The sequence below is a fragment of the Castor canadensis genome, chromosome 13 (genome assembly GCF_047511655.1).
Source record: "Castor canadensis chromosome 13, mCasCan1.hap1v2, whole genome shotgun sequence".
Taxonomy (NCBI): Eukaryota; Metazoa; Chordata; class Mammalia; order Rodentia; family Castoridae; genus Castor; species Castor canadensis.
In genome coordinates this window covers 111,441,052-111,458,260 of record NC_133398.1, presented here as the reverse complement: position 1 = coordinate 111,458,260, position 17,209 = coordinate 111,441,052, and positions in this window count along the sequence as shown.

Below are 17,209 nucleotides of genomic sequence, written 5' to 3'. Positions count from 1 at the left end.
ATCCCTAGCACTGATGAATAAATGCATGCATGTGTTTGTGTGTGTTTGTGTGTGTGTGTGTGTGTGTCTTTGTGCCTGTGTTTGGCCAGTATTTAAGAAATGAATCTGGAAAAGTCATCTGAGCCTTTAGTATATCTGTGAGTCCATAAATATCATGGTTCATTCATAGTAGTTATAGAAATGTACCAAACTTTGTCTTGAAAAATGATATTTGTAAGGGTTTCTTCCATCCTCTCTCTCTCTCTCTCTCTCTCTCTCTCTCTCTCTCTCTGTCTTTTAACATCATACCTCTTGAAAGGAAGCCTGGTGAAGTACCTAATCTTACAAAATACTTCTCTTATCTAGAAGAAATACATCACCTCTTTCTTGGTCCCATCAGTGATTGACTTTCTAAATAGGTAATTACATGCAAAGATATAATTGGTCCTGTTGTCTTTCAGCTTAGCCATAGTGCAAAACCCCTTTTAGCAAACCTCTAAGAACCTCCTGGGAACCCACTATAGAAAGAAGAGGTGACAGTTGAGAAAGGGTGTTAGATAATTGCTTTCCAGTGGAAAGGTGATTTATGGGAATCCCACTGTGTAATGGTCATTCACTAGAATTTGGGGGAGTAGTCACCATAGAACCAAAGGGATGCAATTATCTCTTTCACTATAAATCAAATGACATTTTATTGTTGTGTGAATTTTACACTCTCCTCCAAGTGTTCCTTCCCCCATTGCTCTAGTCCTTTAAAAGGGAGGACAATATGGGATTCCCTACCAGAATGTTCACTTATCTGTTCTGAGTGGGAAGTCTCAAGAACAAGCATGAAGGCAGGAATTTGCCTCTTCACAAACATACTTCAGCTCACTTTGGAAATTGTGCTCTCCTTTTGTTTTCTAAAGTCAGCAATATTAGGATCTGCAGGAAGACCCTGTGAAGGAAAAAGCCACCCACGAGTTCCTTGATGTGCCCACCCACTGGTGTTGTCCTTTACTCAAAAGCTAGCAAGAGAAATAAAAACACCCCCTCAGCAGCCCTAACAGCAACCTCTCCCTTCTGCATTTGCTGCCTTGTACCCATCATTGCTAATGGGTGCTATAATTAATAGATCGATCTTCTGTCTCCCTGCTTGCACTCAGGGCTAAGTGCTTTCCTCAAGTCAACGTTTGAAAGAAAGTGTGTCGGCACTGACTTAAAGCAGCCCTGTGAATTCCTTTTAATTTAGAGCTCTTACACCACCACTTCACTTATTACCTTATTACCGGACTGCTCACACATGCATTCTGATCTTAGACTAGAGTTAGAAGTTATTAGGCTCCTAAACTGTGCTTGTTCCCTTTCCTGTCTTTGGCACTGAATTTCCCAAAGCTATGACAATTAACTGTTTCATCATCTGCCCACAAGGCATCACTTCCCACCCCCCAAGAGGAGAATTGCTTTGAGCTGCTTGATCACAAAATACACCCCATTTTCTCCAGGCTTGATACACTCTCCCCACCTTTTCCCTGTGACCTCTGCAAACACTTTCATCCCAATTTTTGTCCCCTTGGGCTTTTTCTCATGGACTTCTAAAATTTGCAGGCTCTTGATTTAAAGAACAAGGCCAAAAATTCCCCTCCCATTTATGAAACATGTATTTGCTTAAGTCACCAAATGCATATGTGTCAAAGTGTGCTTCATGTCCCTGAAAAATGGGAACTCTCCATCCAGCTGTCTCATCCTAAATCTCAGTCCATAACTTTGCAATAACCTGGATGCAAGCAGGAAAATTCAGGACGTGCAGCTGCCAGGGAAGGCCTTGGAACCCTGGCAGCATCTTCTAAACGAGGACTGGCCACTGTAGCAGCGAATGACCGCGAACAAACTGGATTCATTCTGTAGGTTGAATGTAGTTCGTGGTTCTTGTCCAACATGAAGTGCTTCCTTAATTGATACCTTTTGCCCAGGGGAAATACTAATATGGCTGTCATTTATCAAGTGGCGATTATGTACCCAGCCCTGAGCTGAGCATTTTACAAGTATTTATTGTACAGAAAATTATTGTGAGGGAGGGGTCTTTAGGAAATGAAGCCTCAAATGTTCTGAAATTTACTTAAGGTCATACAAACGGGAACTGATAGAGGTGAGATTTAAACTCATGTCTTACTCCAAAGTCCAGATCAGAAATGTCTTCAAGTCAATAGTTTTTAATGGTGTTTACTCATATTAAAATATAAATAGCTGAGCAAGCAGGGATAGAGAGGATACACACAGAAACTACTGCTTTATTTCTCAACAGTTCCATCTACCAATCAGTCTTCAGTAGAAAGGGACCAAGGGGCCACCACACTAGCTGCAGTTCTGCCCTGCTGAGTCACCTCCCTGCAGGTTTGCAGTGACACCTGAACAGCACCTCAGAAAGAACGCAATTGTCTCCTAATTACTACTTACACATTGTACTCAACACTTCTTAGACATCATTACATTATAACCTAAAACTACAGCGAGACTTAATTCTCTCCCTCTCTGTCTCTGAAATTCTACAGCTCTATTATTCAAGCCTGAAATATTCACAACTATCTATAAATTCAATTGTCAGCTGGTGGGTTTTATTCTAGACTTCACTTCAATCTAAAATTAGAGGCACTAAAATTCACATTAACTCTAAGAGGAATGTGGTGAATAAGACTTTATTTCAAAAGAACACCTTTTTGTCAGAAAGAGCCATTTCCAAGATGACGGCTTTATCTGTAGCCAATGAGAATAAGCCCTATTCCACATTGTGCTGTTAATGCAAAAATTTTAGGTCACATTGGATTAATAAAAATCTAAATTTAGTTAAGAATTATGAATAGAAAATAACGTGTTGAAATGTATGGAAAATATTTATTTTAAAGGCTTACTTGCTACAGGTTACTTTTATTTTATTATTTTAAGATAAATGATGAGGACAAGAAGACAAGACAAGCTGCTTCCCAAAAACCTGTGAATGAACAGGACACCCTGAAAATAAACTAAGGGGAAATACATCAAGAACAATATTTAGAAGGCTAGGGGAGCTCAGTGGTAGATAGCTGGCCTCACAAGCATGAATGATACCCAGGGTCTAATCTTCAGCACAGCAAAAAAAAAATTTTAATGTTAAGATAACATTAATTTTTATGTACAAAACTGATTTGAGTAATTTAATAGCCTTCCGGAAATTTCAACACTTTCAAAAGCATTCTCAGTACAGTTTATGACACAGTCTCAAACAGTCCTGAGCATCCTGCTTCAACCTACGAACTTACTTTCTACCCTGGCTGAAGGGCTCTGTAAAGGTAACATTTATCTTTGGTGTTTGATACTAAGGATCAGGCAAATCAAACTTCTTAGTAGATGGATTATTTAAATATGTAATTCTTGAAAGTTAATTAACTGTGCATATATGTGTGCACAGAAAGAAAGTGAGAAAAAGAATCCATCAAGTTGCTGGTGTAGGGAAAACAAGAACATTGGTAAGTTAATATTCAATTTATGTTATAATTATCAAGTGAATTGTTTTCGGAGAGTCTACCCACATCCACGTAAATGTGTGAACTTGAATGAATTGCCATGAGTTTCCATATGCATGTGTAAATGTCCTGGGTAGTCTCTATTTCAAAGACTTAAGCTTAGGAGATACTTCTAATTGTTTAAAAACTAATAGAAAGATAATGTTCCATAGGCTTATGTATTTTTAACCCTTTCTCAAAATGTAAGGACTTAGCAAACAACTGCTTCCTTTATTTGTTTATTGTGTTTGTTTGGCCGAGTTGGGGGATCAAACTCAGGGCTTCAGGAATGGCAGGCAAGTGCTTTATCAACTGAGCTACATCCTCAGCCCTGTTTTGATATTTTGAGACAGGGTCTTGCTGGATGGCCCAGGCTGGCCTGGATCTCACTATGTAGCCCAGGCTGACCTCAAACTCTTGATCCTCCTGCTTCAGCTTCCCAAGTGCTGGAATTGCAGGAACACAACTACTCTTTATCAGGCAAACTTGACAGAAATCTTGAACTTATTTCTTATGCATCTGAAAATAATGGCATATAAGCCTGTAATTGCAGGACTAGGGAGGTTGAGGCAGGAGAATTCCAGGTTCAAGGCCAGCCTGGTTACATAGTAAGATCCTATCTCAGGGGAAAAATGTAAAAAAAAATCTCATAAGACATGTATGTACAGGTCACATTGTAACTTTCTGATTGTTTATAGAAATCAAGATTTTCTGAAACTTTTATTATACTTATACCAGTGGCAGACACCTTCATGGGCTAATTATGCATCAGCTAAAGTTGTCATCATTTTGTTTTCTTCTTTGTCATCCTGAAGATTCTAAAAAGGTAACCATGATCCTTATAAATTCCAAACATTTTCCAAACATCATTCCAATGTGCCCATGTTGTGACCCTGAGGTCAACACTCTGTAAGTTGACAAACCAGCTCCTCTCACTGAATTTCTGAATTGGAAAGAGAAAGTATTAAACCCACTACCAATCACTCTATTCACAACAGAAATGAGTTGGTGTGGACTGGTTGGTTTTCTGTCTTCTGAAATCACCAGATTAAATATTTAAGTACTTTGATTTAAAACAAAATACAAAGTTCTTCATAGCCTATAGTATTCCTTTGTTTTGTTTAATGCATTTAGAAGAAAACCTCCAGATTAAAGCTGCAGCTTTCCTAGATTCAGGCTTCAGAGCCTGTGACCCCAGCAACCCTCGTAGCAGTCCAAATTACAACTTCAAGCATGCTACTTTACAATGAGCTTTTTTTCCCCCCTGCTTCAACTAATTGCATTCTAGTAAAGTGGCAAAGTGTGAATCACTTAGTAACAAAATGGGCACCAGCTGCTATTGTCAGAGAATGGTGACACTGAAGAAAGGGAAAGCAACTGAATGAAGTGTCATGTCAGAAATCAATGGTGCAATGTGTGATTTGAGAAAACATGACTACTTTATGGAGACAGGGTGTCATTATGGCCTCACAGTAATACGATGCTTTGACAACTTCTGGGTCTAACATACCATCATTGCATTAAGGTACACTGGCTTGGTTGGGGAAGGAGGAGAAAGGATTTTTTCTTTTAATAAGAAATAGCTTAAGGTCTGCCTGGTTAACCTAATGGAAGGAGATGGTTAATTATAAAGGAAGAATTATAGATTTTGACCCATACATATGCTTAGAAAGATAAATATACATGGGCACACATATGCACACATGCTCATGTATAATTTTAAGATCTTCTTTAATAAACATCAAAGTCCATCCAATAGAACAGATTGGTATATAACAATATCACACTCATTCAGTAATTCTGCTTCTTGATTCTTTGATGAAATAACTTGTGCATTTAGTCCAAAAGACTCTTTCCAACTTTCTCCATCAAGAGCAGGAGTAAGCAAACAGCTGTATGCAAAGCTACACCTTAGATGCTAACAAGAGTTGTGTCCATATAGTGTGTCTATCTAAGCTATCTAAGTTAAAAGCTCTCCCAATACTCTAAGGGGCTGTCCACCACACCAAAAAAAGAAAATTACAATAAATAAAGAAGGGACTTTCACCTCCTGTCTGGACAATCATTGAAAGAAAAATACTCCATGAATTAGAACTTGTACCTAATGATTAAATCCTTATTAGGAAAGACCTTCTACTTCAACTTCTACTTATTAGGAAAGACCCTATCTGCTTTTAGGGTCCTAGAGTTCAGTGGTTCTTTCTGAATCAATTTTGTTCTGACATTAGGTTTATCAACTGTCTTGGTATAAACACAGAAATTCCTTGTACTAGGGACACCTGAGTCCCAAGTAATTGAGGAGGGTTAGTCTCTTACATGGACATACAGAGATATCTAGAGAATCTTATGTAGCCTTTCCTACTGTTATCCCTACACCAAAGGAAGTTTGGAGAATATTCAATTGTTTTACCAATGAAGGCCCAGAAAGACAGCAAGAGAAATGTGCTAATAAAAGTATCAACCTAATAAGAACAGGGGGGTTGTAAGTAGGTGCATGATCAGAAGCGCCTATAGAAACACCAACATCTGATTTTCTATGCAGTGGGCCAGAAGCCACTGCTGATTGCCTTGTTAAGTTTTTCAGACTATTTTTATGTTAAAATAAATGCAGTTGTTTCAATTTGTTTTGCTAGGTGGTTTCTTATGCTTCCTGGTTGATAAACTTTATTAATGGGAAAAGAAATAGTCCTGCAATATCACAGCGTGCTGCACATTATGACTGTTGACAGTTTCTGTATGTAAGGATTTGATCTGATGCAGAGGCATTTAGCAGTATAATCTATCCTTAGCTTGTTTTCTTGGACCTATTTCAATCTGGGATTGAGCATCTCTTGTTTATAGCTCTAAATACAGTAAGTGAGCTACTGGTAAATCACTAAAACTGTTAAATGCATAATAATGCTAGGTAATTGCATACATGATGTTTTGCATAATTAAATGTCTGAGCTCTTTAATATAATGGGCACTCATGTAAACAGAATAGCTGTAAGTTTATAAAATATACACAGTTTATGTGAACCATGATTCTGCTTAAAACTCTGGCTAATCATGTCCATCAGCTTTGAAGGAGGTGCTCTTGTCCACGGCCAAGTTGAAATCAATTCTTAGGACATTACTTTACAACTAAGATGATATTTAATGGATGGTGGCTATTAGCTATTACACAGATTGCATTCAAGGACTGTAACAGTTGGGGGGAATATCATTTAGTTTAAACAAACTTCTCCCATTGTAATCAATACTACTGAAGCAAATTAAGTGTTTTAACAAGTGTGTATATTTGCCTTAATGCAGCTTAATTAACTATGCCCTGAAACACCCAACTACATGACACCTATGGATCTTACGAGAGAACTTTAAGAATTGCCTCATCAGAAAATCAGACACACATGAATGGGAAAACAAGCATTTTATCTCAGACACCCAAGAATATTTCTTAGTTTACACAGCTCTCCTGGAAACCAAAAGCCCAAAGGGCAGAAGGGCTTTAGAATTGCATGTCTTATGGTCAATCCACATGGGTAGTAAATGTCCCACTGTGGACTGGGTCACCATCTTGGGGTTGAGTGAAATAGCCCTGGGTAGCAGATGGGAACCATCTCTAAAAAGAAAGGTTCTTGGAGGATAAAACAAAACAAAAAACTATGTCAGATAAATCATCCAGATGAAGTTCACAATATTTGATGAATGGAACATTTATTCAGTCTTAGGGATTTACTATGCCATGAGCAGATCTCCTCTGCAGCCAGTTTTCTGGAGTAAAGAAACAGTCTCCTACTTCCACAAATCTCTGGTCTTTCAAACAGAAATATGGATCAATAAAGTTTGCTGGTGTTCAGACAATTCCATCTTCAACCAGTCAAGGAGTACACAGAAGAGAAGTGAGCACAACAGGGGACTGACAGCTAAATGAAGACCTTCTCACAGCATCTCACCAGAGAAGAAATAAACAGACATTCAACTCATAGAAAGTCTATGTGTTGATCTTTACAAATGACAGTCAAATATAGATGCTTTACACACACACTCCAGTGATGGAGTTCACAAATCAAATTCAGGTCAATGAACTCTCAGGCTGCCTGAATTTTCCTGTCCTATTCTCTTTGCTATGCTGAAACAGGAAATGAGAACACAATCAGGAGTTGCTGTAAGAATATGAAGATCACAGTATTGATGTCACCCTTTACTCATTAAGAAAATTTTTTTCCAAAAGCCATTACAATTACCCATAAAGCAGCTGCCTCCAGTTTACTTGGAGTGGGACTCCAAAAGACACTCTGAAACTGGGTGAATTATAGTAGTAACAAAAATCTAAAGGCTGAGAAGGAATCAAGGCAGGAAAAAAAATGTTGCTCAAAGCACATATGAAAAATTCTGTTTTAGAGGGAGATTTACAGTGCAAACAGAGATAAAAAACCACATCTGGACGGTGGTTAAACTATGTTTGTACCTTTCACTTAATAGCTTAGTCTGCAACAGTTAACATCTGGATGCAACCGCAGCTGGTCTTGGGTGATCTATGGTAGCTGAGGTTAAGATTATATTCTGTTGGTATCAGGTGTTGTCCAGCTGAAGCAAGAGTGTGGGGGGAAGATGGATGGGGGTCAGCTAATTATTAATTCTAAGAATTCTTCTTCTATCTGCTCTTTTTAAACATTTCAGTGACCTAGCTGGTTTAAGAGAAGATAAAACTAAAACACATAAGGTACAATTTGCAGGCAGGGGAAAGGAACAAATATCCACATATAAATTTAATTCAAACAATAGAAAGGACTAAGGATTTGTCTTGCAGCATGATGGGTTTTTATAAAAAGGGATTATTTGGCAGTAAGACAGCATCCAGGGAAGCCAAAAGAAACCATCAAACAGCCAGGAGTTCAGATCAGAGGGACTTGCTTGCTACTTGTCTCACTAAAAGGTCTAAATAGAAACATGCAGAGGAGAATTTAAAATCTTATTTGCCATTCTACAAAAACTGATTTTTTTTAAAAAGTGACTACATCAGAGCTCTCTGAGCATGCTTGTCTTCTACTCTTTTCCCAGGAAAGCCAATTTTCTCACAAATCTGGACAGACCTATCTCTGGACCTAGTACTGTATAACCCAAGCCAAGTTAGTGAATCACTTTGCGCCTCAGTTTCCTCAATTGTAAAATCAGAGGATTTGTTAGTGTACTTCTCTAAGTAACTTCTGCCATTTCTTAAATGTGTATGTATAAATTTCTTAACTTCTGCCATTTCTCTCTCTCTCTCTCTCTCTCTCTCTCTCTCTGTGTATATATATATATATATATATATATATATATATATATGTATATATATATAAACTCAGATAAAAACTGCACTTCCCTGTGACTCAGATAATACATTGAGAGCAAAGGTTATGATGCTAACATTGGCTAAGTTACCATTTGGGGCCACAGAAGAGCACGTGTGTGTGTGTGTGTGTGTGTGTGTGCCTACGTACATGTGTGTGCACATACGTTTCTTAGGAGAAGGAATAATTAATTACCCAAAGAACTTGCTGCATAGCAGAGATATTGCAGCAACCACATTCAAGGGAGAAGTCATCCCAGTGGGCCAGAAGAGGATAAATTTAACAGTGATCATTGGGGAGCTGGGGAGCAGGACCCTTGGCTTTTTCCTAGAAATGGTTTTGTTTTTACTCATTATGTTTTTTGTGGGAGGCGCTGGCAGAAAGGGCAATTCCCTGCAATCAGTGTTTAAGTGAATGTTTGTCCCAGTGTGTGACACCATGCTGTCAGTGAGCAGCAGGGAACCAGTGAGTTGTTACTACATTTGATTTGACTGCCAGTAGGAGGTTTTTATTTCTACCAACTGTTAGTTGCTCATTCAAAGAATGTTCTCTTCATTTTTGGAGTGATTTTTCCCTCTCTTCTTGTTTCCTTTGCCTTGATGTGTTGTGAGCCCAAATGCCATGCGGGTGTGTAAGAGGCAACCTCAGGACTTGTCTCCTGAGTGTGTCACAAGACATGCCGGTTTGGATGGAAGGGGTCTATGCAATTTGTTCAATATTTCCAGCCACTCATTTAGAACACCTACATCTGAGGAATCCATTTTAATTCTGATTTCCTGGATCATGACAAGGTCAGCATTGAGGCAAGCTGGTCCTGCACACTGTGGTCACTTCTTTTACTACTTGGCAGGCTTATTTTAGCTGATAGAGTGGATATTTCTACAACCCTTGTCACTTATTTTCCATACAATTTTGTTAAAATAGTTGATTTTTTTAGTAACTGCTTCTAGCACCTTAGAAAAATTTTTTTTTCTGATTTAGGATATTTACTACATTACACCAAAGTCTTTCTTCTTATGTTAATGGTTTTGCTAATGAGAATTTTCAAATAGTAATTCCCAAGTTATGTCTCTGAAAATGACAGCATTTTTGGAAAAAAATAAAAACATGTGTGTGAATTAAAAGTGAAGGGAAAAGAACGAAAGAAAAAAAAATCCCTCTGTGATATTAGGAAAATTCAAACTGAATAGAAAAGTAATTAACACTAAAGAGCTAAAACTGTAATTAAGAAAAATTTCATTAAGGAGAGACAGGTGAGTCTGCTTCTCTAAATATGACAAGATGCTGTGTAAAAATAAAATAGAAGTAGGTTTCAGTGAGAGGAGCAGGAAAGCCATGTCTTTAATCAGATCAAATTCTCAAAATTGGCTGTCAAGACAGGATTGCTGTGATTTATACCTGTCTACCAAGTGCAGGAACAGGAGAGACAAAGAACAAAGGCAAGCTGCTGTTGCCACCATTCCCAAAGAACCTTTAATTTCCACAGCACCATCTGTTGCCAAATCTAATTCACATTCACCCTTAATCTGGTTTAGTTCCATAATACTAATTGTTCCCCAACTTTTATGAACACAAACTGCACACACACAAACACACACACACACACACACACACACACACACACACATGGCTTGGGTTCTCAGTGAGTGAGAAATTGAATATTACAGAGTTAAGATGTTAAAGCCCTGGTGACTTATGGATGCTTTCTTCCATTAAAATGTATGCCTGGTAAAGGGATTTGTTTTCAGCCAATGCAGAGATAGGAAACTGTTCATACATATTTGGGGTAAAAAAATGGCGATATAAGAGTAGGCCAGGGACATGAAAGCAGAGGTTGTCATAAAATACAATTGTTGTCAAGTTTAGTCACTTTGAGAACTGGCTACAAAATCACTTTGTCATGGTTTTCATATCACAAAAGCCTGAAATTGTATTTTTGTTAAGAAAATTCAAGAGGGTGATGTGTATATTCAGAGAGAATATAGAAGGGTAAGGGAAAAAACCCTAGAGGAATGAAAGTGGAAAAAATGTATGTTAAAATAAAGGGCTGTATATGGATAAATGCACACTAACCTCTCCCCAGCTAAGATATTATTAGCACATACTTTTATTCACCATCACTTCTACCCTTCTCCAATAAAATAACTGGCATCCACAATAATGAGTCTATGGAGCTATAAAATTATAAAGTGCTTTCTGCATCAGAGAAGGATTAAACTATGCTCAGTGAAGATTTAGTGTTAAATGTATTTTATTGCTTTCTAAGTCAATGAAAACTTGTTATCTCTAAAGGCAACAGTACATACAGATCCACAGGCATACATTATGAAATGAGAAAAAAGTATGGTTTGAATACTGGCATGAATTTTGATTACGTTTTTAGTCAGCCAGCTCACTACCTGAGTCTTCTATGAATGTGGAAAGAAGACTTGGTGTTACAGAAAGCTGGCTGGATTACATGGTACCTTTTCCAGAGTTTCAGGAAATACTTGGAGACACGATGACTTTCAAAACTGATTTGAATTCACCTCAGGTGATCTACCGCCCCTAAACACATTTCTGCAGAGGGACTTTTCACTAACGTCAATCACCGAATTGTTCATATCTTAATACCCAATTTTCAAAAAACCTCAAATCTGGGCGTCTCTACTCCCACTTCCTGTATGGGAAACAAGAAATATTTCTCCATTTCCCCCCACTTTTATCCTGTTATACTGCATTCCTTTCCTTATAAAATTTACTATTATTTTTACTAAAAAACATCTCAAATCATTAGGTAAAGATGCATATTTTCAGGAGAGAAGTTTTCATTTTACTGAAGTCCTGAGGTTAACTTAACTAGACAGATACTGTCAACTATTCACAACAATAAAACCTTTAATTTTTTAACATACAGGAGATTATGGAAGAGACAATTTTTTTTGTTTTTTTTAAAAATTGTTTTTGTTGGGATTTGAGTTTGAACTCAGGGTTTTGCACTTGTAAAGCAAAGGCACAATACTGCTCCAGCCACACTCCCAAAGATAAATTGTTTTTAAGACTGTAATAAAGAAAAAACACCCTTGAGACCAGATTCTAAAAAGCTTACAAAAATATATATAAACATAATGTACATATATATGTATGTATAATGTTTATAAAAATCAATGGGTATCATAAACAAATGCAAGTGATAGAAGGTTATGACGATGACAATATGTAATATAATGCTTAAGTTTGTCATTATTCAGTAAGGGATATCCTAATTCTGTTATCTCTAAGGTCTACATAGCAGCCTGGATTACATAACTCATATGGTTTCTATTACAGCCATAAAATAAAGAGAAATTTTAATTTTGGCAGGAGTACAGGGGTTTGAACTCAGGCTTTGTGCTTAGTTTCTTCATGTACACAGAAGTGGCTGAAATTCACAAGACTGACAACACCAAATGCTGGTGAGTATGCAGAACAAATGGAACTGTACTCCATAAAATGGTACAACCTCTTTAGCAAAAAGAGTTTAGAAATATATTATGAAGGGAAACACACACTTAACTTACTACAATTTTGCTCTTAGATATTTATTAAGAATGAAAACATATGCCCACAATACAAATGTGTATTGTAGCTTGATACACCGGAGTTCAAAACAAAACAAAACAAAAACTCAACACTGATAAACACTGAAGGGATAAATAGGTTGTGGTGTATGTGTAGATATACACACTCACAGATGCATAAACACACACACACACAGACATACATACAGGAATCCTAGTCAAAAATAAAAATGAAATGAACCATAATGAAGAGCATCATGGCTGGATTCAAAGACAGTCTGGCAAGCAAAAGAAGCTAGAAATTTAAGTATATGCTGTAAAATTCTGGTCTGTGAAGTTCTAGAATAAGCAACACTGATCCATTGTGTTAGAAGTCACCAGTGGTTGTCTGGAGCAAAGGGTGGGGTTTGGCTCCAGAGGTGCACAAGGAGACTGGTAGTCATGTGTTATAAGTCACATTTGTCACTGAGTTGTACACTGACAGTGTATTTCTTTTGTTGCGTTAAATTTTGTTTCAATAATGCTGATCTAAACAAAATTCTGAACAGGTTAAACATACAGTTTTGTATTACCAGAAGTTTCTATTGATTCCCGTACCCAGTACAGATCTAGAGTTTTCTTTTACTTGGCACTTCTACTCATCATTTAAAAATCATTTTCTGCCATTTATTACTAGTAGATACAGCAAAATTATTGTCTCTTATTTGACCTCCTATCTAGTGACATTCCTAAATTCATTTATGATTAGTAGTAGTTTAGAAATACTTTCACATTTTCTAGGTATGAGTGATGATATCTGTGATACATGAGGGTTTTTTAATTGCTAATTCTTATTTAATTGAAGTAGAACAAATATCTTTGCATTGTTTAGAAAAAATATTTAGTATTATAATTAAATAATGTTATTTAAAGATGTTTCATATATGTCCTTTATTTGAATGAAGAAACTACTTTCTATTTATGTTTGCTGAGATAAATTTTATATAACAGATTGTGTTTTTAAAAAACTAAAAACAAAACCTGAGTATAGCCACACATGATGGGACATGTCTATAATTTCAGCTACTCAGGAGATGGAGGACAGGAGGATGGCAAGTTCAAGGCCAGCCTGGGCAAAATTAGGGAGAACTGATGTTAAAAACAAAAACAAAACACAAAAGGGGTCAGGGTGTTGCTCAAGTGGAGGGCTTGCCTAAGATGCACGAGGCCCTGGGTTCAACTCCCAGTACTTCAACAACAACAACAAAACAAACAAAAAATCTGAGTAAGTAAAACGATAACATTTCAAAAGAAATGTACAGTTCTTAAGAACCTACCTGGATAGAGAACTTCAATGTAACTGAAACAAATTTTAAAATAACTTCATCACTAATTTGCCAGTTGCTTCTCAAGTAGAAATACCTAGATATACTGCCAGCAGGAAAAGGGTAAATCAAACCCTCCTCTCTTCTTTACTTCTCATGCACATGAGGGTTCTAGCATTTAATACTGGGTGAGGAGAAAACCTAACTACATATGTGGTTAATTCATGCCTTCCTGAAAAGAGTGTTCTGCAAAATAATGAAACTATTCGTATCCCAGAGATGAGTCTAACCAAGTTGCCCATAGGTCACTTCTCCTGGCTCCACTCAGTACCAGATGACAAACAAGTCCCTTAAGTAGGGTGACTGGACCTGTCTTCACCTCACTGACCCAGCCTTTGTCTGCAACCTGAATCTCTCTTCCCTCAGCCACCTACCTTGTACATATACTTGCATAATGATTGGGAATTACCCATGCCAGTTGTTTTGCACACTGCTTTTCCTTCTCTCCCCTTGCCTTTGGTCCTATTGTCTGGCCAGCTCCTACTCCTCAGCAAGACTCAACTGAGTATCATTTGACTCTCCAGCAAGTCTTCCCTCACATTCCTTGATCTTCCCATAAACTGTACTAGGGATAGAACCCAGGGCTTCTCTCACACTAGGTAAATACTTTACCAGTGAGCTACATCCCCACCCCCCAAAAACCCACTGTTCTCAATGTATATACTTATGTTTAAGGCTGGGGGTGTGCCTCAAGTAGTAGAATACCACCTAGCAAGAATAAGACCCTGAGTTCAAATCCTAGTACCACCAAAAGCAATCCCCCCAAAGTTCTTTTGATTGATTGATTGATTTTAGTACTTGGTGACTGGACTCAGGGCCTCATGCTTGATAGGCAGATGCTCCACCACTCGAGCCACCTTGCCAGTCCCCAAAAGTTCTTCTACTTACATTTACATCCCTACATTTGAGTGGGAGGACAACCATCAAATGTTCTCTATTCCTAAAATTTAACCCTTTGCTTGAGTTGATGAGTGAATGAACAAGCCATGGATTCACACATCCCAGAAGCTGTGGAGTCGAAATGTCAGAGCGCAAATATGTTAAATGAAAGCATTCTTCAGACAATGTGTGAGATAAAACAAGAATCTCAAAAATCTGTGAGATGAAATATTCAGCACAGAAAAGAAATTTGTAGATCTCTTGGGTCCCAATGTGATTTAAAATAAACAAAAAAGCCTACTCAGTGAAGTAACAAAATAATTCTAAGATTTTTAAATTAGAAGAGCATTTTCTTAAAGAACCTACACTGTCATTTACTAATGGTGGCTCCAAGATGTTATTTACGAGCCTTAGTTGCTGAACCTGTGAAATGGAAAGTATGTGACATGGAGAATTGTAGGAAGATTGAAGAAAAACATTCGCAGACAAAGCATTGTATTTGGAAGGGAGTCAGTGAGCAAGAAGGAAAATGACAACTTTAGGGTGAAGGAGGATGACCTGTAGCACAGGTTCGGAGAAGGAAGGAGAGGGTGATGCTGAAGAGCAATGCAAGGGGGTCAGAAAATAAACTGGGGCCAGATTCTGGAATATCTGGAACACCATACTGCATAGATCAGATATTAGTTTGTAGCAATGGGAAACTGTTGTGGGTAACTGAGGAGAAAAGCGGCATGAGTCAATTTGAGTTTTTACTAAATACAGTTTTGGCTCCAAAACATTCAATTCATTCATTCACTCATTCATTTAGCCATTTATTCACACATTCATTACTATCACATTTTAGGTCTCTAATTTGATGAACAAAGTAGATCAGCTCTTTGAACTCACATTACTTAAAGCCCATCTATGAAAACATTCTATCTCTACAACAAAATTATACTCTCTCTACAACAAAATTAGAAATAAGGGCAAAATAGATTCTGCCAGGTATTGAGGGGGTGGGGGGGAGAAGGAGGGGGTGGAGTGGGTGGTAAGGGAGGGCGTGGGGGCAGTGGGGAGAAATGACCCAAGCCTTGTATGCACATATGAATAATAAAATAAAAAACAAGAAAATATTCTATCTAGATCAAAGAAAGAAAAACAGAATTACGGTTGTGGCAAAGAGAATGAAAAGAAAGAAGACAGGGGCCAAGGTGCAGCTTAGTGATAGAGCACTCGCCTAGCAGGTATGAGGCCCTGGACTGAATTCCCAGCACCACCAAAGGAAGGAATAAAGGAAGGAAGGGAGGGAAGAAAGATTTAAGACAAATAGTATATACTATTTGCACCTCTAGTAATCCACAAATAATATATAATAATCTATCCAGCTGAAATTTTGTTGACAAAGTATAATTTTTGGGGGCAGTGCTGGGATGTGAACATAATGCTGACAGCTTGATAGGCTGGTGTTCTACAACTTGAGCTCATCCTTAGCCCTAACAAAGTGACATTTTTAAACAAAGCATAGTATAAAAACACATTAACACTTTATGATGGAACTTTTTTTTTTCTTGACATTATTTCACATGTGATAGTGATAGAAGAGGCATGAAAGTAAGCACACAAACACACACACTACCAGTGAACACATGTAAACCTCTAGAGCTAAGAAAAGTATATGGATTGTGTCACTGTACTGAACTATAGCACTACACTATCATCATGAAGGAAACGAACTGAGGGCCAAACAGGATTTCTCTGGACTATTTCATAGAAATGCATGTGAATCTACAATGATCTCAAAATAAAGGATTTTTTATTAAAATTAACATTTTCCTTGAAAGCATGAGCGAGATCCTATTTCACAGACATACCCAGCTTATGGTAACTACTTAATAAATTTATTAAGAATTTACTTAATATAATAAGTGAATTAACTGAATAGCATTACATCAATTAAAAACATCATTTTTTCACCAATGTTATTGAAAACCTGACCACGTGAGAGTCTATGGCTAACCTGTATCTGTTAATGACATTATTTTAAACACTGAGACTCATGTTAGATGTGAGGATGTCAAGGTCATGAAGACGCTGGTATAGATGGATAGAAAATGTTCTCTTCTGCCTCTTCCTGAGACCATGGTGATTATTAAGATAACGATCTTTTGTTTTGCAGTACTGGACTTGAACTCATGGCCTTCACCTTGAGCCACTCCCACCAGTCCAATATTTTTGTGATAGGATTTTTTAAGTTAGAGGATCATGAACTATTTGCCTGGGCTGGCTTTGAACTGTGATCCTCCTGACCTCTGCCTCCTAAGTAGCTAGGATTACAGGCATGAGTCACCAGCGCCTGGTTAAAATAATGTTCTTAAGAAATATTGATATGACTTCTTATGTCCCAAGAAGATATCTATGAAGTACTTCTTTTCCATTTTCTTTGTTATGGTGGGGACCAAAATTACAGTCCTACAGTAGTTATGGAGACAACCCTATGTGAAAAATTTTAATTCCATTTTACAGATGAGGAAACAGGGCTTTGGTAAAGCAGAACTAAAACTTGAATTCTCTTTATGTTTGCATTGTTCATTATGGACTACAAAAATAACCATCAACTATGACTTTAGTATGTC